Consider the following 22853-nt stretch of genomic DNA (forward strand, 5'->3'; position numbering starts at 1 on the left):
CTGGGAGTAACGGTTAACTCTTGCATTAGAGAGTTGGACAGAAAAGGGATGAGAGTTTGCTGCCAGACGGGTGCTACGCGCCCGTCGTAGAGGTGGAGGAATGCAAGCAGACAGTTCAGAGGAGCAGTGACCATTAAAGTAGCGATAGAAAAGAGATAAAGATGCAACAGTGCGGCGAAGAGACAGAGGTTGAAGGGAGTCAGTAAGAGGAGGAGAGTTAATGAGACGAAAAGCCTTTGACTCCACCCTATTGAGAAGAGCTGTATGTGGGGAGCCTCCCCACACATGAGAGTTGTACTCCACACAGGGGCGGATAAAACCCCTGTATAGAGTCAACAATTGTGCAAGGGTAAAGAAAGAGCGGAGTCGGCTTAGCACACCCAATCTCTTGGAAGCAGATTTTACAAGAGATGTAATATGATCTTTCCAAGATAAGTCCCGAGTAAATGAAACCCCAAGCATGTTCAAGGATGATGCAGGATTAAGCTGAATATTATTAAACACTAGTGGGTATACCTGTGGAAGATTTTGTCGGGTTGATAGGTGTAAGAACTGAGTCTTAGATGCTTTAAAGACAACCATATTATTTTTACCCCAGTCAGAGATACGAGCCAAGTCAGACATTAGGTGTGCCATAGCCTCATCCCTTGTTTCTTGAAGTAACTGTTGAGATGGGCGTTGTGGGAACCGAATTGAAAGGTGAAGGGTGGAGTCATCAGCGTATGAGTGGATAAGGTTAGATTTACAGCTTAGAAGATCATTGATGAATAAAAGGAAGAGAGTTGGTGATAGGACAGAGCCCTGAGGAACACCACTGTTGATAGATCTAGGAGAAGAACGATGGCCGTCTACAACAGCGGCTATAGAACGACCAGAAAGGAAACTAGCGATGAAGGCACAGATAGAAGGATAGAAACCGTAGGAGGGCAGTTTGGAAATTAAAGATTTATGCCAGACTCGATCGAAAGCCTTTGAGATGTCAAGTGCAATGGCAAAGCTTTCGCCAAAGTCCCGAAAGGAGGATGACCACGAGTCTGAAAGGTAGGTGAGAAGATCGCCAGTGGAGCGTCCCTGATGGAACCCATACTGACGATCGGAAAGAAGGTTGTGATAGGAAAGATGCCTTAAAATTTTTCTATTAAGAATTGACTCGAAAACTTTTGAAATACAGGACGTTAAAGCAATTGGAGGATAGTTGGAGGGTTGGGAGTGGTCACCCTTCTTTGGGACTGGCTGAATGAGAGCAAACTTCCAGAAGGAAAGGTACAAGTTGACAGACAAAGGCGAAAGAGTTTGCCTAGGCAGGGTGTAAGCACAGAAGCACAGTTCTTGAGAACAACAGGAGAGACCCCATCAGGACCATATGCCTTGTTAGTACTGAGGCCAGTGATGGCAGAAAATACATCAACTGAAGAAATTTTAATGTCAGCCATGAGGAAGTCAGAGGGGGGAAGTGATGGAGGAACAGCACCGGAATCGTCTAAGGTGGAATTGGAGGAGAAAGTCTGTGCGAAGAGATCTGCTTTATCAGTAGAAGAAATAGCTACAGAACCATCAGAGTAGAAAAGAGGAGAGAAGGATGATGAGGTAAAGTTGTTAGAAAGATTTTTGGCAAGGTGCCAGAAGGAGTGGGAAGAATTCGAGTTGGAGAGTTGAGAGCATTTAGTATGGATGAAATTATTTTTAGTACAGCGAAGAACAGACTTAGCACGATTCCGGGCAGAAACGTAAAGATGATGTGATTCAGGGGTGGGTTGGCTCCGGTACCTTTTGTAGGCCTTCTCCTTGTTGCGGACAGCATTAGAACAAGCGTGATTAAACCAAGGCTTTCTTGCGTTAGTCAAAGGATATGAGAAAGGAATGTATGCTTCCATGCCCGAGAGAATAACCTCCGTAATGCGCAAGGCACACTCAGATGGCTCACGGCCATGGAAGCAATAATCATTCCAGGGAAAATCAAAGAAGTACTGCCTGAGGGCTTCCCAGTCCGCGGCTCCAAAATGCCACGGACGACGTTTCCCTGGAGGGTCCACAGGCCGTACCGGAGTGATAGGACAGGTTAAGGTAATAAGGTTGTGATCGGAGGAGCCCAACGGAGAGAAAAGATTAACAGAGTAAGCAGAAGGATTAGTTGTGAGGAAGAGGTCAAGTATGTTGGAGCTCTCTCCAAGGCGGTCAGGGATACGGGTAGGGTGCTGTACAAGCTGCTCTAGGTCATTAAGGATAGAAAAGATGTAGGCTTGTTCACCAGGTGGATCCGTGAAAGGAGAGGAGAGCCAAAGGTGGTGGTGAACATTGAAATCTCCAAGAATGGAGATTTCAGAGAAAGGAGAAATGGACAGAATGTGTTCCATCGTAGACGTAAGATAGTCGAAGAATTTTTGATAGTCAGTAGAATTAGGGGATAAGTAAACAGCACAGATATATTTAGTCAGAGAATGACAGGAAAGCCGAAGCCAGAGTGTGGAGAATTCAGAAGAATCAAGTTCAGGAACACGAGAGCAAGATAAGTCGTTGCGTATGTATACACAACAGCCACCTTTGGCTTTGAAATGAGTATAGAGAAAGTAGGAGGATACAGAAAAGGGTTTGCTGTCAGTTGCCTCAGACAGCTGAGTCTCCGTTAGAAAAAGAAGGTGAGGTTTAGAGGAGGAGAGGTGATGCTCAACAGGTCGAAAGTTAGATGAAAGGCCGGGAATGTTGCAGAAATGAAGAAGAAGAGAGTCAGACAGTGGTTCCAGGCACCTCGAGTCGTCACCGGGAGAGGGGCAGATGGCGGGGACATTTATGGTCCCCCCCCCTGGGGACTCCGAGGCTTGATGAATCGACGCCATATTTGGTGAATTTTGAATAGGAAGTGTAGTGTGTACTGTGCATGTAGTTTGGTGAAGATAGAGAAATTTGTACTGGAGAGCATGCTGGCCTACTCTCTGTGTAACTGAGACACTGAAAAAGTTCAGCAAAGGGGGATGGTCAGGAACTAGTCCTGAGGGCTGATGAAACGGGAGCTCCAACACTCCCTGTCATCAGCTTTCCATCCACCTCGGGAGTACTGCCCTGCTCGACTGGTGCTACAGTCTACTCCTGATGATGACTAAGGAAAGATGATGAAGATGAAGAGAAGGTGAAGGAAATGAGGAAAATGATGATGATGATGAAGGAAAGATGGAGAGGAAGGGAAAAGATGAAGAAATTAAGGAAAATGATGATGATGACTAAGGAAAAATGATGAAGATGAAGGAAAAATGAAAAAAATGATGAAGGAAGATGATGAAAGTAAGGAAGCAAGAGAATAGGAGAGGAAATTGAGAAACGAAAATAGAATTGAAAAATGTCCTCACGAGTGAAGCATTATTGAATTACAAATGTTTAATAATAATAATAATAATAATAATAATAATGATAACAGTAAGGGAAATATATCTTGGTCATTGTCTTCACCTCCACCGCCTTCTTTTGCATCATCACCATTAACACCACTGTCTTCATCATCATCATCATCATCATCATCATCATCATCATCATCACATCATCATCGTCATCATCATCGTCATCATCATCATCATCAAAACCATCATCATCATCATCATCATCATTATCATTACGACGACGACGACCACCACCACCACCACCACCACCACCACCATCATCATCATCATCATCATCATCATCATCATCATCATCATCATCATCATCATCATCATCATCATCATCATCACCACCACCACCACCACCACCACCACCACCACCACCACCACCACCACCATCATCATCATCATCATCATCATCATCATCATCATCATCATCATCATCACCACCACCACCACCACCAGCACCACCACGACCATCATTATCATCACCACCGCCACCACCACCACCACCACCATCATCATCATCATTAACATAGACAAAAACGTGAATTAATTGTGTTTTTTGAAATTCGACATTTTTTTTTTTACATAACAGAGGAAGGAAAAACAAATGAATAAAAAAATAATCCAAAACTCAAACCCCCCCCCAAAAAAAAAAAAAAAACGTCAACTTAATATATACGAGAGAATTATCAGGTGACTCCCTAACACCTCTTCTTTAGCGATTTATTTCTTGGATATGGCATAGTATCCTTTTGTACGTTATTTATGCAGAGTACGGCGATTTTGGAAGGATTTTTATAACTAGGACGGTAAGGTGTAATCAGCAGAATAAATCGCTTAGGAAAAGGCATTAGGGAGCTACCTTTAAGATATTCTGCAAGATATTTATGCAGAGTATGGCCATGTTGGAAGGATTTATACAACACTAGGACAGTAAGGCATAAGCAAAATAAATCGCCTAGGAGAAGGTGTTAGGAATATTAGGCAGTATGGGAATATAAAAAGTAGAATTAAAATATTGAGTAAACTTTTGGGCCCAACTGTATGATCATGTTGAAGTGTTTTTTTTGTTTTTGTCCTTTTTACTGCATGTTATTTTTCTTCCTTGTCCTGCTCCTCTTCCTTCCTCTTTTTCTTCCTCCTTCCTTTCTTTCTCCTTTTTCTTCTTCCTCTTTTTTCTCCTCCTCTTCTTCCTTCTTCCTCTTTTTCTTCTTCCTCTTTTTTCTCCTCTTCTTCCTTCTTCCTCTTTTTCTTCCTTCTTCCTCTTTTTCTTCCTCTTCCTCCTCTGCTTTTCCCTTCTTCCTCTTTTTCTTTCTCCTCCTCTTTCTCTTCTTTTCCCTTTTCTTCTTCCCTTCTTCCTCTTCTCCCTTTTCCTTTCCCTCTTCTTCCCTTTTTCTTCTTCATTCTCTTCTTCCTCTCTCTTTTCTTCCGTTTACTTCCTTCCTCTTCTTCCTCTCCCTTTTCTTCCTCTTTTTCTTCCTCCTCTTCTTCCTCTTTTTCTTCTTCCTCCTCTCCCTTTTCTTCCTCTTTTTCTTCCTCCTCTTCTTCCTTTTCTTCTTCCTCTTTTTCTTCCTCCTCTTCTTCCTTTTCTTCGTCTTTTTCTTCCTCCTCTTCTTCCTTTTCTTCTTCCTCTTTTTCTTCCTCCTCTTCTCCTTTTTCTTCCTCTTTTTCTTCCTCCTCTTCTCCTTTTTCTTCCTCTTTTTCTTCCTCCTCTTCTCCTTTTTCTTCCTCTTTTTCTTCCTCCTCTTCTTCCTCCTCTTCCTTTTCTTCCTCTTTTCTTCTTCCTCTTCTTCCTCCTCTTCCTTTTCTTCCTCTTTTTCTTCTTCCTCTTCTTCCTCCTCTTCCTTTTCTTCTCCCTTTCGTTGTTCCTCTATTCTTTTTCTCTTCCTCTTGTTCTCCCTTTTCTTCTTCCCTTTTTCTTCCTCCTACTGTTCCTCCCTCCTACTGTTCCTCCTCTTCTCCCTTCTTCCTCCTTTTCATCCTCCTCTTCTCCCTTCTACCTCATTTTCTTCCTCTTCTTCTCCCTTCTTCCTCTTCTTCTTCCTCTTCCTCTTTTTCTTCCTCCTTCTCTTCCTCTTCTTCTCTCTCCCCTCCCTCTTTTTCTTACCCCTCCTCTTCTTCATACTCCTCTTCCTCTTCTTTATCTTCTATATTTTATTTCTTGAGTGAGTGGAAAGTTCTTATGGAATTAATTATCAACTCAAACCTCTTCAGTACGAGTTTTTTTTTAGCTGAATAAAATGGACTCTTGGCAAACGATAATAAAAGTGTCATTCTTAAATAAATAAATAAATAAATAAATAAGATAAAGAATTGAAATGGGAGAATATTTATGGAAGGGGGAACAGTTTTTGCCCGACTTGGACCAGCTTGAACTCAGGGAAGAAGGAGAAGCAAATAATTCAATGGGTGTGATTTAACTCCCCGCCTCTCTCTCTCTCTCTCTCTCTCTCTCTCTCTCTCTCTCCTTCCTTCATTTCCTTTTCTTCTCCCTACTTACCCTTACCTCCCCAACCTCTCTCTCTCTCTCTCTCTCTCTCTCTCTCTCTCTCTCTCTCATAATATTCCCAATTCCTATCATCATCATCTCCCTCCTCTTCACTTCCTCTTCCTCCCTTTCTTATAATCCCCTTCTATCTTCTCCCTATTTTTCCCACTCCCTCCCTCTCTCTTCCCTCCCTCCCCCTTCCCTCTCTCTCCCTCTCTTCCATCTACCTCCCTCTTTCCTCCCTCCTCCCTCCCTTCCTCTTTCCTCCCTCCCTCCCTCCCCTTATTCATTTCTCTCCCTCTTTGTTTCCGGCCCTCCCTTCCTCTTTCCTCCCTCCCTCCCTCTTTCCTTCCCTTCCTCTTTCCTCCCTCCCTCCCTCTTTCCTTCCCTTCCTCTTTCCTCCCTCCCTCCCTCTTTCCTTCCCTTCCTCTTTCCTCACTCTCTCCCTCTTTCCTTCCCTTCCTCTTTCCTCCCTCCCTCCCTCTTTCCTTCCTCCCTCCCTCCCCTTATCCATTTCCCTCCCCTCTTTGTTTCCGGCCCGATAATTCTCTAACAATCGATCTGGGAGTAATTATAACTCTCTCTCTCTCTCTCTCTCTCTCTTTTTTTTTTTTTTTTTCTCTCTCTCTCTCACGTGGAGAGATTCGTAAGATCTATGTAGGCTGAGTATTTGTGTAACTTTTCATAACATATACTAGTCAATAATAATAATAATAATAATAATAATACGAAAGAATGGATTAGAATTGCAATGTTTAATAAAATGGCTAACGAGAGAGAGAGAGAGAGAGAGAGAGAGAGAGAGAGAGAGGAAATAACATGTAGGCAGGTGGGAATAATTAACTACCTTGAAGAGGAGAAAGAGGGAGGGAGGGAGGAAGGTAGGAAGGAAGGAAGGAAGCAAGAAGGAAGGAAGGAAAGGAAGAAAAAAGGAAGGAAGGAAGGAAGGAAGGAAAGAAGGAAGGAAGGAAGGAAAGGAAGAAAGAAAGAAGGAAGGAAGGAAAGGAAGAAAGAAAGAAGGAAGGAAGGAAGGAAAGGAAGAAAGAAGGAAGGAAGGAAGGAAAGGAAGAAAGAAGGAAGGAAGGAAGGAAAGGAAGAAAGAAGGAAGGAAGGAAGGAAAGGAAGAAAGAAAGAAGGAAGGAAGGAAGGAAAGGAAGGAAGAAAGAAGGAAGGAAGGAAGGAAAGAAGGGGGAGGGAGAAAGGGAGAATAGGAAGGTAGGGGACAGGAAGAGAGAAAAAGAGTAATAAAAGAAGAGAGCAGAAGGGAGTGGGAAGAGAGGGAGAGGTGAAAGGTGGAGGAGGAGGAGGAGGAGGAGAGAGAGTGAGAGAGAGAGAGAGAGGAGGGGGGGTAAAGCGGGTGGTCATGTTCATTCGGAGGGAAAGAGTGGGGCGGGAGGGGGGGAGGGAGGGAAATGAAATGTGTGTGTGTGTGTGTGTGTGTGTGTGTGTGTGTGTGTGTGTGTGTGTGAGAGAGAGAGAGAGAGAGAGAGAGAGAGAGAGAATCGATAATTATTCACCTCCACACACCTGCCCACAGAACGGAAATAATTAGCAGGTATTACGTGGAAAAGGTATTACTGAATGAGATAGCCCGAGCATGATTCAGTATGGACGGTTCTGCAATAGTGTATATGAATGAAGCAATGAGGGCTATGATTAACCTGTGTGTGTGTGTGTGTGTGTGTGTGTGTGTGTGTGTGTGTGTGTGTGTGTGTTTTACCGGGCAGTCCACCATCTTCCTTTGACGGATAGTGAGGGAGCTCTGTGTGTGTGTGTGTGTGTGTGTGTGTGTGTGTGTGAGAAGAGAGAGAGAGAGAGAGAGAGAGAGAGAGAGAGAGAGAGAGAGAGAGAGAGAGAGAGAGAGAGAGAGAGAGAGAGAGAGAGAGAGAGAGAGAGAGGTGCCTGTCTCAGCACCTTTTTTTTTATTTTTTATTTTTTTTCAACTTTCTGGTTTAACTTTCACACAAAATAAATCCAATTTACCCATGATCATTCATTTCCTTCCTATTTATCTGTTTACCAATTTTACACAATTTACAGTACCAATTTGTAAAAAAAAAATAATAATAAAAAAGCGATATATGGATTTACACCTCCCGGCATTGCATTTCGCGCTTCGTTTGTTGTCGGGAACGTGTTTTTTTCTTCGTTTTTTTCGCGTTTTTCTTTCCGTTTTCTATAATTCAGCGTTCCATTAGTCGCTGATGTGCCGTGGGAACTCAGTGTCTATCTGTCTATTGCCAGACGCCTTAATCCCGTACGGTGTGGCCACAAACAAATCGCCTCCACGTCGCCCTGTGTTTTCTTTAATCACCTTACCTGGCGAGGTGAAATTGAGCGATGACTTGTGATTTTGATATGAAAAAAGATGAAAAAAAAAAAAACATGCAATTGAATATAACAGATTTTAGGTGACTGATGCGTAACTCAAAAAAACAAAAATAAAAATAAAGAAAAAACCATATGTTTATAATAATTTTTTTGAGGTAATTATACTGCTTAACGTAGAAAGAGGAAAATAAAAATAAGGGAAATAACTATGTTTAATATGATATAATTGATTTTTTAGATCACTATAATTCTTGTTAAAAAAAAAATAGCCGTGTAGAACTGAATATAATAATTTTAAAAGACGAGTAAGATGCATAAAAAAAAAATCATGACTAATTGATTTCATATAAAAATTTTTGGAGATGACTATGACCAAAAAAAAAAAAGTAATTTATTTTAGTATATTAAATTTTAGAGAGCCACTTCAGTACGATGACGTTTTTTTGCTCTATATTTTCTCTCGTGCTAGACAGTAATACTCAGGAAGGACCTCTCTCTCTATCTCTCTCTCTCTCTCTCGTCGACCGTGTATAACAAAGATATGAAAAAAAAAAATAATAATACTAGAAATGAAACCTACACTACAGAAGTATTTATTTACACCTACAGGTATACCCTTACACCTTATAAGTATACCACTATATTCTCTTACACCTGTTAATTATATACCGGTATACCTTTTTGACCAAACCTCTTCTCTTCCTTCTAACCACCCTATAGATAAAAAAATGTTTGGGGTGAAGTGGGTTGACGTGGTGAGAATTGAGAGAGAGAGAGAGAGAGAGAGAGAGAGAGAGAGAGAGAGAGAGAGAGAAGTAGACGCAGCGTAGTGGAATAGGCAGATGAAGGTGTGTGTGTGTGTGTGTGTGTGAGAGAGAGAGAGAGAGAGAGAGAGAGAGGTGGAAGTAGACGCAGCACAGTGGAAAAGGGAGACGAAAGTGTGTGTGTGTGTGTGTGTGTGTCTTAACTTTTTGTCTATCAATTTATGTGTCTGTGTATCTAATATTCATTTATATACTCGTATTTATTTATTTATTTATTTATTTTATTACCAAGAATATCTCAAGCTTCAAAAAAATCCACTCCCTTAATCAGTCACATTTTGTCATCTTATATGTATAATTTTTTTCAGAGTGACTTTCCATTCTAGTGCTAAACATGTCAATCATTTTTTTTTTTTCATGATCAAATTTCACTCCTGACGAATTATGTTTTTATGCTTTCTACTTTCTTCATATTAGATTTTGAGAACATTATTATTATTATTATTTTTTTTTTTTCTTTGGCCAATTCAGAAACGTGATTTTTTTTTTGGTTGCTCCCAGATGATTTTTTTTCTGTAAATGGGTGTCCCAAATATCATCATCATCATCATTATCATTATCATTATCACCATCATCGTCGTCATCATCATCATCATCATCATCATCGTCATAGTCGTCTTTACCCTCAACATCATCATCATCATCCTTATCATCATCATCATCATCATCATCATCTCTTAACTTCACTCCTTTCACCTTAACCTGGCCTTGATTTTCGCCCTTTTTGCAGTTTACTTCACGTAGCTCAGTGCCAGAAAAATCCAGTATTGCAGCTCTACATCCTATCCATAGCACTTCTTCGTGACTAGCATCATATTCTTGTTACAGCTCAGCATTTAAGATGGAGACGCATCAATTTTAGGCCAAGTTAGGAGTGAACAGATTATAGCATGTACCTTTCTATATATATTTTTTTTACCCCTCCAATTTCATCTTTTTCTCAGCCGTAACTTATCGCAATTCTACGCCTCAGACTTTCTCTCTATAATGCTTCCTCAAACACCATAAGCTCCACAATAAAACACCCTATTATTTCACGTCCACTCTCACGGAATCAACTGCTCACTCAGGCAATTTCTTTCCCCCTCACCTTTCTCGTATCGATTAGAACTATTGCACTTACTGTATGATTACCTGGTTTGTGTTTTAGTCTGTACTTTACCTCAGTTCTTTTCTTTTCTGTCTTCTCTTCTCTTCTCTTCTCTTCTCTCTCTCTCTCTCTCACTCTCACCTAATATTAGCCTACTCTACCTTAACTAATTTAACCCAGCCCAACCAAACCTACCCTACCCTACCCTACCCTACCCTACCCTACCCTACCCTGCCCTGCCCTGCCGTGCCCTGCTCTGCCCTACCCTACCCTGCCCTGCCCTGCCCTGCCCTACAACTTGCTCATCCATCCTCCTGTATTAGTCCTACTTCTAATTCACACCCCTCCTTCACTATATCCTCAGTCCCATCCTGCTTCATCATGTCATCCCTCTGCTTCTTCCCTCCCCCCTTCCCCCCCCACTCTCTCTCTCTCTCTCTCTCTCTCTCTCTCTCATGCCCCCTTAGTCTACAAGACACCCCGTAAACAATGTACCCGTACATAGTGTTGCGTCACGATATTATACATTTTCAATTTATTCGGTGCAAACAAAGCAATATAAGCACAGATTAGGATCTGCACAGATAACCCTGAGTTAACGGTCACTACTCTTACTTTCGACCTGTGATGGGCTGTGGATCACTGAGGGTCCCTGTTAGTCAAGTGACCACCATCGGGATTTTTTTAATGTACCAGGGGTCACTGCTTCAGGATGAAACTTGTGTACTGTCCCACATGGGAGAGTTCCTTGTCTCAGTGGAGTGAACGGAGCTATTGCCTGATTGACTGCTGCCTACCTAAAAAGCGCCAGGGAAGGTTGCCGCACCACCCCTAAACATCCACTCTGTGCATTGCACATCCACACTGTGCACTGTGCATGGCCCCTTTTATCTAAGACACCCGTCCTATATACTTTTCAGTCTCCCCAGCGCAAAGAAAGCAATATAAGCACAGATTAGGAGCTGCACAGATAACCCTGAGTTAACGGTCACTACTCTTACTTTCGACCTGTGATGGGCTGTGGATCACTGAGGGTCCCTGTTAGTCAAGTGACCACCATCGGGATTTTTTTAATGTACCAGGGGTCACTGCTTCAGGATGAAACTTGTGTACTTGTCCCACATGGGAGAGTTCCTTGTCTCAGTGGAGCAAACGGAGCTAGGGCCTGATTAACTGCTGCCTACCTTAAAAGCGCCAGGCAAGGCTGCTGCACCACCCCTAAACATCCACACTGTGCAGTGTGTAGCTTCCACGTTATGTCCACAGACTTCCCATTAACTCAATGTAACTGGTTTATAATGTCATGCCGTAACTATTATTTTATTAGTTTACTTTCTCTTTCAGGTTACTCTATCGGGTAGCTTATAGATAAAGTATTATAGAATGTGACTTTTCCATTCCAGTGTTTCCTATAAAATTTCCATGTCAGTTTTTCCATGCTGCATGGTGGTTTTTCTCACTTTTTCCTGGAGGGTTTGGTGGTGGGGGGAGCCTTCTTGCTTTCCTATCCTTATCCTTCAACATGTAGAGTTAGATCTTGTAGTCATAGTTTTCTCTAACAAGCAGCCTCGAAAGGACCATAAGGTCTGTTGCTGTTTTTTTTCCTGTGTAATCCTGTGTAATCCTCCCCATCCACCCACCTGTCTACCTCCCTCCCCATCCACCCACCTGTCAACTTCTCTCCCCATCCACCCACCTGAGTACTTCTTCCCCCTCGTTCCTCCCCTCCCCCCTCCCCCTCTACTCCCCCTCCCCCTCCAGCCTGTACCTCAAGTCACCCTCAAGCGTGACCCCAAGTCCTAAGTTCACTCTATTTATGGTCACTCTCACTCTCGCTTCGTAGTGCCTTCTCTTTAACGATTTATTTTCCTCATTACACCTTTACGTTCTCTCGTATGGTATGTTTATATAGTTCAAAATAAGTCGCTTTGGAAAATTTTATTCGTACTCACCAAAACGCTACAGTTGCTAGATAATTACACACACACACACACACACACACACACACACACACACACACACACACACACACACACTACTCACCAAAACGCTACAGTTGCTAGATAATTACACACACACACACACACACACACACACACACACACACACACTCTCTCTCTCTCTCTCTCTCTAAATCCATCTCTGGTACTAAGGGGAAAAAAAAAGAAGCAAATCTCTACTAACGAAATCCAGCTCTCGAAAGTTGCATTTTTTTTTTTTCCAGCTAATTAAGTCAAGGTTCGGTCCAGTGACGAGAGAGAGAGAGAGAGAGAGAGAGAGAGAGAGAGAGAGAGAGAGAGAGAGAGAGAGAGAGAGAATTAACTACGATTTTCAACAATGAGAGAAAGTTATAAGGCCAGCCAGGCAGGTAACTAATTTATTTTTATGGGATATTTTTTTAATGATTATATTTTTCTGGCTGCTGAACGAGAGAGAGAGAGAGAGAGAGAGAGAGAGAGAGAGAGAGAGAGAGAGAGAGAGAGAGAGAGAGAGAGTGGCGTGTACAGGTGGACTGATCGCTAATTGCTTACCTTTACCTGCGTGTGTGATGAGAGTTGGAAAGGTGGCCAGGTAAGGAAAGCAGTCAGGGTGATGGCCAGGTGAGGGTGTGTGTGTATTGGTGACGGTGTGTGTGTGTGTGTGTGTGTGTGTGTGTGTGTGTGTGTGTGTGTGTGTGTGTGTGAGAGAGAGAGAGAGAGAGAGAGAGAGAGAGAGAGAGAGAGAGACAAGCGCTGGAAAGGTAGGCAGGTCAGGGAGGGAGTCACGCAAGCAAGCCCCATTATTTTGTACTCTCACTAAAAGAGAGAGAGAGAGAGAGAGGAGTAGCCCCATAATTTCCCCATCATGAACTGGCCATTCTTCTCGAGTAAACACCTGGCCCCCATTTTTTTCATCGCCTTCGTTTTATTTCGTGATTTGGAGATACCCACTCAGTACGAGGACCTTTAAATTGATTCCTACGACCTCCAGGCGATATATATATTATTTTTAAGATTTCTTTTTTTGTTTTTTGGATAGGAAGGTTGGATATGATTTTTTTCTCGTTCTTTCATAGGCATTGAGTTGATGTTTTTTTCATTGTCACCTTAGACCATTTTAAGTGTAGTAGTGGTGGTGGTGGTGGTGTGGTGGTTGTGGTGGTGATGGTAGTGGTGGTGGCAGTAGTAGTAGTAGTAGTAGTTGAAGTAGCAGTAGTAGTAGTAGTAGTAGTTGAAGTAGCAGTAGTAGTAGTAGTAGTAGTAGTTGAAGTAGCAGTAGTAGTAGTAGTAATAATAATAATAGTAGTAGTGGTAGTAATAGTAGTAGTAGTAGTAGTAGTAGTTGTAGTAGCAGTAGTAGTAGTAGTAATAATAATAATAGTAGTAGTGGTAGTAATAGTAGTAGTAGTAGTGGTAGTAGTAGTAGTAGTAGTAGTAGTAGTAGTTGCAACCCCGGGCTCATTAGACTGTGACCCCAGTGTGTGTGTGTGTGTGTGTGTGTGTGTGTGTGTGTGTGTGTGTGTGATCACGAGTAGGTCAAAACTGCTCTACCATTAAGCGTATTGAATTAACGGGAACCTAGCCCCGGCACCCTACTCCTTGAGGGGGTAAAATGGTACTATTACAAGTACCATTAAATCATCCAGTAATAGCAGTAATTAAGAGCAATATTAATGGGATGGGATAATATTTCACCAAAGTAGTATGGGACGCGAAATGGGACGTGAAAAAATCGAACTTAATTTTAAAGACGAGAAGAATATTGACTCCGATTATTATTATTATTATTATTATTATTATTATTATTATTATTATTATTGTTATTGTTCTTTTAAATGGGACTAAAATACTTGTTCAAGGCTGTGAAGAATTAATGGAAGACGATAAACTTAGACAATACGAATTAATAAAAACAAATAGAGACAGTATAAGTAAACACAGTAAGACAATTTAGATGAATGAAGACAATGCGAGTGCTCTTCAGAGGTAAAGGGTTATGAAGAGAGAGAGAGAGAGAGAGAGAGAGAGAGAGAGAGAGAGAGAGAGAGAGAGAATAGGGGTCCTTTCTGAACTAGACAATGAGGAAAATCACTTGTTTTTTCATAATTCACATAGGGTATACGTAATTCTCTCTCTCTCTCTCTCTCTCTCTCTCTCTCTCTCTCTCTCTCTCTCAACGCGACACACAAGATGATAGGTACAGTCGGTCAAAAAGTCCTCAAATCTGGTTACTGAGAATTTGCTTCGTTTCTCAAAGTCTGTAGCGTGAAAAGCAAAAAGGGTGGGGACAGGATTTTTGACGCTGCCTGTACATTTAGCTCGTGAATGAGGTTAGCTTTTTCGACCGCGCGAGTGTCACCCTTTCAGTATGAGGGCATTTTTTTTCTAGGCCTGGTGATTTTAGATAACATTTTTCTAACAGGAGGAGGTAGATGTAGAATAACCCCTTGACTAATTTTGTTTATCCCAGTTGCTGTTTTATTATTATTATTATTATTATTATTATTGTTATTATTTTTATTTATTTTTTTGAGGGGCTGGGGCTATAGTTTATCTTCATAGGTGCTGTTGAGAGAGAAGGGGCTGGCTGGGGGGATAGACGCAGGACCTGATTGTATAGTAAAGCTTAATTCAACACACCATATAGTCAAGTAGAAAAAGATGGAAAACAAAGGGGAAAAAATTCAATGTCTTATCTACATAGCGGCTTGTCTTTATTGTTTTTACCTTTTCTCATCATTTTCCTTTTTCTCCTCCCGTTTCTGTTCCATCGCTAGTCATATGTGTGTACTTTGAATTTTCTCATTTCACTCCAGTTGGCCCAAATTTTCATCCTTTTGCAGCTCATTTCACATAGGACAGAAAATGCCAATACAACAACCGTGCATCCCTTCCAGAGCACTTCTTCTTGACTAGGATCATATTCAGCTGGGGATCCATCGTTACAACTCAGCCTTCAAGGAGGGGAGATGGCAATTTTAGGCCAAGTTAGAGCAGAAGGTAAAAAGGCATATAATTACATTTGTTCCTTGATACCTGGCACTTGGAATAAATTATCAATAAGAGGCGGCTCCCCAATATTAAATAAACTCATCTACTGACAGCATAATGGAAACGCGATGTCCATGAGCTGAAAAGGGCGAATAATAATCAATTTTGGCAGAGGTTAAATAGTTCAGGAGTCGTTTATTTGAGATGAATAGACGTCCTTCTTAACTGGACAATGAGGAAAGTCACATGTAATAATTCACATATGCTATTTTATTTATTATTATTATTATTATTTCTTTTATCAGTAGGTCGTTCTAGTTTCTTGAGGCTGGGTGACGTTTGGTATACCTTCTCTCTCTGTAGTCCTTTGAAGCTGGGTGACGCTCGGTATACTCTCTCTTTGTAGTCCTTTAAGGCCGGGTGATATACAGTATACCTCTGTTTACTCCTGTTACCTCCACACGAATTTTTATTGCACTAAATAGACCCCATCCTCATGAAGTCAGCAATCTCTCTGTCGCACGTAACCTTATAATTTTTAAACTAGCTCTTTTCTGCCTTTCCCTTCTCCATTAATTTTTTTCCCTTGATATATTTTGAGGCTTAAGAAATAATAATCCAGGCAGAATCACCGCCAGAGAGCACCAGGTGAGAACAGGCCTCACAGACAATGGCCATCATCGACCTTGCCACACCTGTCCACACCTGAGACACAAAATTCAGGTGACTCATTAAGAACAGTAAGGTCCTGGACACGCCCCCCGGACCATGGCGTCTCTCTCTCTCTCTCTCTCTCTCTCACACACACACACACACACACACACACACACACACACACACACACACACAGGGTACACACCGCCACCACATGCATTTAGATACGTAAACCACCCGGAGAATTCGTAGTGGAGTAGCATATACGAACCAGCCTATATTGTGACCAGTGGATCGAAACAGCGCGGATATGGAGTCCATTTGGCGCAGAGGGTGGGTAGATTCGCGGCATTTAGACGTGAAACCGCAGGGGAGAGAGAAACCTTCAAGTCCTGTTTGGCGATCAAGGTTACTCTGGGCAGGGAAGCGATAGACTCCTGGAAAATTGTTCTCCCTCATGCTGTTTGAACTTGGATTGTTTTGTTTCATGTGATTAGCTTTTTTTTTCTTTTTTTTTTTTAAATATATATACGATTATTCCCTCCACCACGCATTTTTATTTGACTTCTAAAAATCCCGCTGTCTAAGAGGAGAACCAAAACACACACAGTATATATATTTTACACTCGATCAGGCACGTGGGCAGCAGTAGTACAGAAGTTTTTTATTTTTTTTTTTTTTACACTAACGTGAATAGTTATTTTCACATATCTTTTAAATTCCCTTCTTTGTACTGTGTTAACAAAATTAGCAACCATGCTTGGCTAGTTACTTGGGAACACTTTCAAAATGTAATGGCGGAAAAAGTATAAAAAAAAATGTTTCTGAATACACATTGAGAGTGAAACAATCGGTACTTATCGAAAGGTGTTTGCAAAAATCATCGCCCATATCTTCTATCTATCTATCTATCTATTGCCAGACGCCATAATCCCGTAAGGGGTGGTCATTTGACTTTGAGTTATTTGTTTTACGGGGAGGGGCACTAACCCTCCACCAACCCACTTGCTGACACGTAGGGAGCACGTATGTTCTGGTTATATGGTTACCACCCAGCGTTGCAAATGGTTTCTTGGCTTACATGAAATCATTTGGCTTGTCACTCGATATCTTGCTTGACGTAAATACCATGTGCACATATGTATCCCTGACTTACTGTGTACACATCTGTATCTCTGAATTACTGTGTGCACTTGAAGGACAGGTGGGTAATTGAAGGTTAGCCTAATGACCTTGAACGACCCATTACCATCCTAATTGGGTCAACGGTGAGGTGGCCAATATTCACGGTACTGGTTCTTCAATGGTAGTCACGGTTAACGAGGCTAGAAGGACTCGTTAAGCATCATTAAACAGTTCGATCGTTAGTGAAATGTTTAATTTTATCTGAGAAAAACGGGCCACTCTCACAGCCTCAGTTTTAAGTCGGGGTACCTTTGATGAGACTCAAGAGGTATGAGTCTCCTTGGTTACTAGCCCAATTTATACTCCAGTCTACACCTGGCCATCAATTTAGCTGCTAGAAGTCCGTGGCAGATGAAGATAAACAGACTATAGGAGGTACAAGAATCCAGAGTCTGTCCATAGGTAAAAACACGTTCAGAAAAGTGAAATTCAAAAAGTAAATGTAACTTAATAAAGTGAATAAAAACTGCTGGATTTAAGTGTACAGTCAAACGCGCGCACGCACGCACGCACGCACACGCACGCACGCACGCACGCACACACACACACACACACACACACACACACACACACACACACACACACACACACACACACACACACACACACACACACACACACTGCACCGCTCGCTGGTGCAGTGGTAACGTTCCCGCTTGCCAACTGGTGGACGGGAGTTCGCGCCTCGCTCAGGTTGCGAAAAGTTTCACTGACGAAGTGGGTGGTTACTGTCCCCCTGGAGCAAGGGGACGGGTGTGTGCGTGTGTGAAGGTCACAGCCTTGCCCTTAGATCGGACTATATGAGCTCTCAGCTCCCTTCCGGGAGGGTAAAAGACCATCACGACCATCAAGTGATCCTGACACACACACACACACACACACACACACACACTCTCTCTCTCTCTCTCTCTCTCTCTCTCTCCAAGGTCCACCTCAGGCAAAACTATCATACCTGAGGGTGAAATTCCTCGAAAGTTTTTGTGCAGCATATTATTTTTTACGGTAGGGGGGGTCGGTCATCCATTCACTCGATGTAGCGCTATTTTTAGATGACTCTGCACTGAATGACCTGCCAAAAAATGTTATTTTGGAATTCATACCTAAGTGATAGCCAGATAAGTAGGTGGATGGATGATGATACGGATTTTGTTGATAAGGAAGAGATGAGATTTATTTTTTTTTTTATGTAATGTTACTAAAGAGAATTACTAGATTATTTGTTCCTAAAAAATCTGAATGTGTGTGTGTGTGTGTGTGTGTGTGTGTGTGTGTGTGTGTGTGACCTCAGTAGGCCACAAAACACCATCTCCTTCACCACACCATCATCATCAAAATACCACCTCTAACACCACACTATCACCATCACCGTAACACCACCACCACACCATCACCGGAACACCACCACCACCTCACTATCACCACACCCACCACCACCACCATCACACTATCACCACAACCACCACCACCACCACACTATCACCACAACCACCCCCACCACCACCACCACAACCACTAAAACATCACCACCACACCACACCACCAAAACTACCACAAACACCACATCACGACCAAAACGCCACCACACCACACCACCAAACCACCATCTCTCTGACACCACCACCAACATCACCTCTGCTACACCACACCATCATTGCAACACCACATCGACCACACCACATGATCACACCACCACCTCCCACAGCTAAACACTCCAGTCGGTGGTGTGATTGAAGAGGTGGATTGCAACACTAGTAATGACGAAGGGAAGACGGTGGGAGGGTAGTAGTAGTAGTAGTAGTAGTAGTAGTAGTAGCAGCCCCAGGTTCATATGAAAAGTGAATCAGGCAGGCTGATCCTTAAACCTTCCTTCTTCTGCAGTCCACCATCTGCCTTTCGGAGGATAGGGAGGGAGTTGAGGGACGTTTATATAAATGGAAAGTAGAGCTGCCCCAAAATATCAGTGCCACCACATGAAGGCGTCCCTCTCCAACTCCACCTTGAGAGAGAGTGGGGAGGGGGTGAGGGGTGTGGGGTGTGGGGGTGTGGGGTGTGGGGTGTGGGGGTGAGGTCCTGTGTGAAGTAGGGGTGACTAGTGTTGACATAGGGACAGATGTGCACACACACACACACACACACACACACACACACACACACACACACACACACACACACACACACACCATTCCCCGTTCCACTTCACAGGTAAACAGAAAATATAGCTTTTAAAAAAACACACAAGAATGTATTTAAACACAAAGACCGTCATAGGTGCCTTCCTCTCCCCCTCCCCCTCCCCCTCCCTCCTCCTTCTCTCTCCCCCCCTCCCCTCCCCCCCTCCCCCTCCTCTCAACTCTTGCGGTCTCGCGATGTGTGAAGGACGAGGAGATATCGACTCTCTCTCTCTCTCTCTCTCTCTCTCTCTCTCTCTCTCTCTCTGATCTTACCTTCCCAAAAAATAGTCTTACAGGTGATAGGAAAAATTAACCTCTTCAGGACAATGACGCCTTTGGGTATTTTAGTTACCACCTCATTTTGGCGATTTTTTTTTTTGAGTTTGGGGGTGAGAATAAAAAAAAATTAATACTATATTTTAACTTGCAAAAGAAAAGGATCTTCTTTTTTTTTTTTTGACGTGATAAGCGATAGATAGATAGATAGGTAGATAGACAGATAGATAAGGAAGTTCCGTTGACTGATATTTCGACGGAGCCTGTTTACCTCCTTTTAGCGGTGTGTGTGTGTGTGTGTGTGTGTGTGTGTGTGTGTGTGTGTGTGTGAGAGAGAGAGAGAGATTTATCACATTCCAAACATAAATTCGCAGACCAAATCCAACCATGAAGTTATTCTACCTCTCTCTCGTCACACACACACACACACACACACACACACACACACACACACACACACACACACACACACACACACACACACACACACAGAGCTAAGTGACACAGAAAAACCAAAATATCTCAAACTTTCTCCCATGACATTTCATTCAAGCAATTTATAAATACTTTTGCGGATTTGAATAGACCATGAGTGTATAAAGAAGTTCGTCATCATTATTATTATTATTATTATTATTATTATCTTCAGTCATCGTCTTCGTCAGTATCACCACAACCACCACCACCGCCATCATCATCATCATCGTCATCATCATCATCATCACATCCTCCTCCCCCTCCTCCTCCTCTTCATCATCATCATCATCATCACATCCTCCTCCCCCTCCCCCTCCCCCTCCTCCTCCTCCTCCTCCTCTTCATCATCATCATCACCACATCCTCCTCCCCCTCCTCCTCCTCCTCGTCTTCATCATCATCATCATCATCATCATCATCACCATCATCATCATCATCATCATCATCATCATCATCACCATCATCATCATCATCATCATCATCATCACATCCTCCTCCCCCTCCCCCTCCTCTTCATCATCATCATCATCATCATCATCAAGTAGCAAGAATGAACAAAGACAAGGTAGTGAAAGTCTTAATTAACCTGTCTATAATTTAATGGGTCCTATTTGCGTGACCACTAACCTTTCCTGACAATTAACTTTATTACTTAGATGAGACAGGTAAGCGAAGGTACCTCACTTAAAGGTTAATTGGCTTACCTGTGTCCTCTCTCTCTCTCTCTCTCTCTCTCTCTCTCAAAGGTTAATTGGTCATTGGCTTTACCTGTGTCCCCCCTCTTTCTCACTCTCTCTCTCTCTCTCTCTCTCTCTCTCTCTCTCTCTCTCTCTCTCTCTCTAATATACCCCAGATTTTCGTCCTTTTGCAAGCTTATCTCTCAACTCAGTGGCAAACTAAGACAATACCATCTGCATCCTTTCCATAGCACTTCTTCGTGACTAGCACCATATTCCAGTGTTAATATCTTGCCATAGCTCAGTATTCAAGATGGAGAGAGAGCAATTTTACGCCAAGTTAAAGTGAACGGAGTATAGACAATTTTCTTCCCTCCCCCCTCTCGTATTAGACAACCCCCCCCCATTCCTTATTTTCTTTCTCCGATCTGACCACATCACGGCGAGGCGTCTGGCCCACTTACACCACAAGGGTAATAAACACACACACACACACACACACACACACACACACACAGAAATGGAAGCAGTAAAGAAAGCACACACACACACACACACACACACACACACACACACACACACACACACACACACACACACACACACACACACACACACACACACACACACACACACACACACACACACACACACACGCACACACACACACTCTCACTCACTCACTCACTCACTCACTCACTCACTCACTCACTCACACACACACACACACACACACACACACACACACACACACACACACACACACACACAATGGCAGACAGGTAAAAAATAGATTAATCTCGAAGGTTAAGAAAAAAAAAAGCCACGAAGAACAAATAAAATCAATAATAGACGTATCATGAGAGAGAGAGAGAGAGAGAGAGAGAGAGAGAGAGAGAGAGAGAGAGAGAGAGAGACCAAACGAACCCGTCAGCAAGAAACACCCCCACACAACCGGCCCATGTTTCATCTACACTCGGAAAGAACCACAAAAATACATTGGGTGACAAAAGAGACCCGCCGACAGGAAACACCCCACCGATCCATGTTTCACCTACGCAAGAACACAATTGCCACCCACGACAACATACCAAACGTGCTTTCTGGGGGCCTTGCTTGTGGGCGCGTCACTAATAAGTTTCCGGGGGGCGTTCTGAAGCCTGGGGGGCGGGGGGGACCGTAGAGGGGAAGGGGAAGGGGGGCTGTAGGAGGGGGGGGGCAGGAAACGGGAGAGAGAAAGAAAGGAAGAAGGTGGGGTAGGTACAGCAATAAGCAAAAGTTAGTAAGCAATTATATTCTAGCACTGCATCCTACCTTCCACCATTTCTCCCCCCAAAATAGAGAGTAGCCTCCGCCTCATACTTTTTTTTTGTTTTTGCTTCCTCCTGTTGACGTAAAAATAATTCAGGTCACACTTCCTATCGTCACTGTGGAAGAAACGAAGAAATTTTTGCGCCTAACTGTACGCCGGAGGGTAGGGTTTGAAGGGGGGACAACAATAGATTTAAGATTTCGTGAGATTTTGATACATAATGGCAGTCTAAAGGGAAAAAAAAAACAATAAATGAAAATAAAACTAATGCATCACCACCGTCGAGGGTGTGGTGGCCGAGTGGGTAGAGTGGTGGTCGAGGGTTGTGTGGATGCGGGTTCGATCCAGTTTGATTCAGGAAAGTTTGATTTTTTGAACTTGATGTCACCATATTCGCTCCACTTCTATGCTGATTTCTTCCTCCTCCTCATCATCATCTTCATCTTCCTCTTCCTCCTCCTCCTCATCATCTTCCTCTTCCTCTTCCTCCTCCTCCTTCCTCCTCCTCCTTATCTTCCTCCTCCTCCTCCTCCTTCCTCCTCCTTATCTTCCTCCTCCTTCCTCCTCCTCCCCGTCTCCTCCAACCTCCTCCTCTTCCATTCTGTCACTCACTTTCTGTCTTTTCATCTGGACACATAATTTCTCACATTTAATTTAGCAGACAGATACTTTTGCCTCTCTCTCTCTCTCTCTCTCTCTCTCTCTCTCTCTCTCTCTCTCTCTCTCTCCTCAAGGACAATTGATTATGGGAAAATTTCTGGCGGTAATCAAACTTTTGACACCTCGCTCTCAAATTCAAAATCCCACCTGTCGATTTTAAACACCACTTTTGACACACCCGGTAGACCTTGGAAAATAAATCCATCCCGAAATACAGCCAGAGACAAAAGTACAGCCGTCTCCCTCGTGTTGCGTATCCATTATAAAGACACGAATCTAAATATAGAAATACAAATTGTCTTCCAGCTTTTGCGTAAGAGAGAAACAGGTCACGAATTTTCTTCTTAGTTACGCAAAAATTTTC

Source organism: Coenobita brevimanus, chromosome 12 (assembly GCF_032717465.1).
Source record: "Coenobita brevimanus isolate Jiangsu-jjx chromosome 12, ASM3271746v2, whole genome shotgun sequence".
In the NCBI taxonomy this organism is placed as follows: domain Eukaryota; kingdom Metazoa; phylum Arthropoda; class Malacostraca; order Decapoda; family Coenobitidae; genus Coenobita; species Coenobita brevimanus.